The sequence below is a fragment of the Plasmopara halstedii genome (genome assembly GCF_900000015.1).
Source record: "Plasmopara halstedii genome assembly, contig: Scaffold_110, whole genome shotgun sequence".
NCBI classification, from domain to species: Eukaryota; Oomycota; class Peronosporomycetes; order Peronosporales; family Peronosporaceae; genus Plasmopara; species Plasmopara halstedii.
This window is the reverse complement of record NW_020187031.1, coordinates 289,397-290,570: the sequence shown is the minus strand read 5'-3', so window position 1 is coordinate 290,570 and position 1,174 is coordinate 289,397.

Genomic DNA, 1,174 nt, shown 5'->3' with positions numbered 1-1,174 from the left:
CGGCGTGTAGCCGGTAGACGAATGCACTGCATTGTTCAGCGCAAATTCTACGAGCGGCAACATGGCGACCTAGCGCCTCGGCGTCTCAGCGCAGACGCTGCGAAGAACGTCTTCGATGACTCGATTCACCCTTTCGGTTTGGACATCGGTCTGCGGATGATCCGCTGTCGACATATCCAACTTGGCGCCTAGCACCTTGAAGATAGTCGACCAAAGTTTTCTCATGAAACGGGGGCTCTATCAGAGACAATCAACTCTGTGATTCCGTGTTGTCGGAAAACACGATCCACGAACAGCGTTGCTGTACCGAACCCGTCGATGGTGTCTGGCACCGCCGCCAAATGAGCCATCTTTCTCAACCGGTCGACAAATACCACGACACCCGTGTTGCCCGCCACATCTTTCGGCAGGCCAAACACAAAGTCCAAACTCATGGACTGCTCCAGTGGGTACCGGTAAGCTTGTCAGCGGCGCAGCCGCATTTAGACAGGGTTAACCCGTTGACACGTCTCACACGTGCGCATATAGGTGCTCGTCCATTTGTACAGCTTGGGCCACCAATATTGGTGACTCACAGAGTTGTACGTTTTCTCACGACCGATATGACCACTAAGTAGCGTGTCATGAGCCTCATAGAGGATGCGATATTTCAAATCCTCATCATGAGGAACCACAATTCGTGGTGTATCCGTTAAATCGGTGCTATAAAATAGGAAAATGTTATTCAACGAGTATCGGTGCAGTCGTGCACGCAGTCTTGATGACAATCTCCTGTCCGAGTCTCCAAACTCCTTACTCCCGAGAGCCCATATCAGCACTACGCACATCCCATCACCTGCATACGCGGTGCGGATCAAATCCGTCACAGACGACGTTTCAGCTGTAACATGAGCAAGCTCATAGTCTGGTCTGCATGACAACGCATCAGCCAAAGCATTCTGTTTTCCCGGCTTATACTTCACCTCGAAGTTATATTCCGCAAGGTAGGATAGCCATCTATCCATCCTCTGCGAAAGGTGGGGCGACTGAGTCGCAGTGCGTAGTGACGCTTGATCTGTATAGATCACAAATGGCTTGGAGCCGAGCAGGTGGACCCTGAACTTGACAAGTGCATGCTTTATCGCAAGTAGTTCCTTGTCATGAACTGGGTAATTCTTCTCTGCAGCTTTAAGTA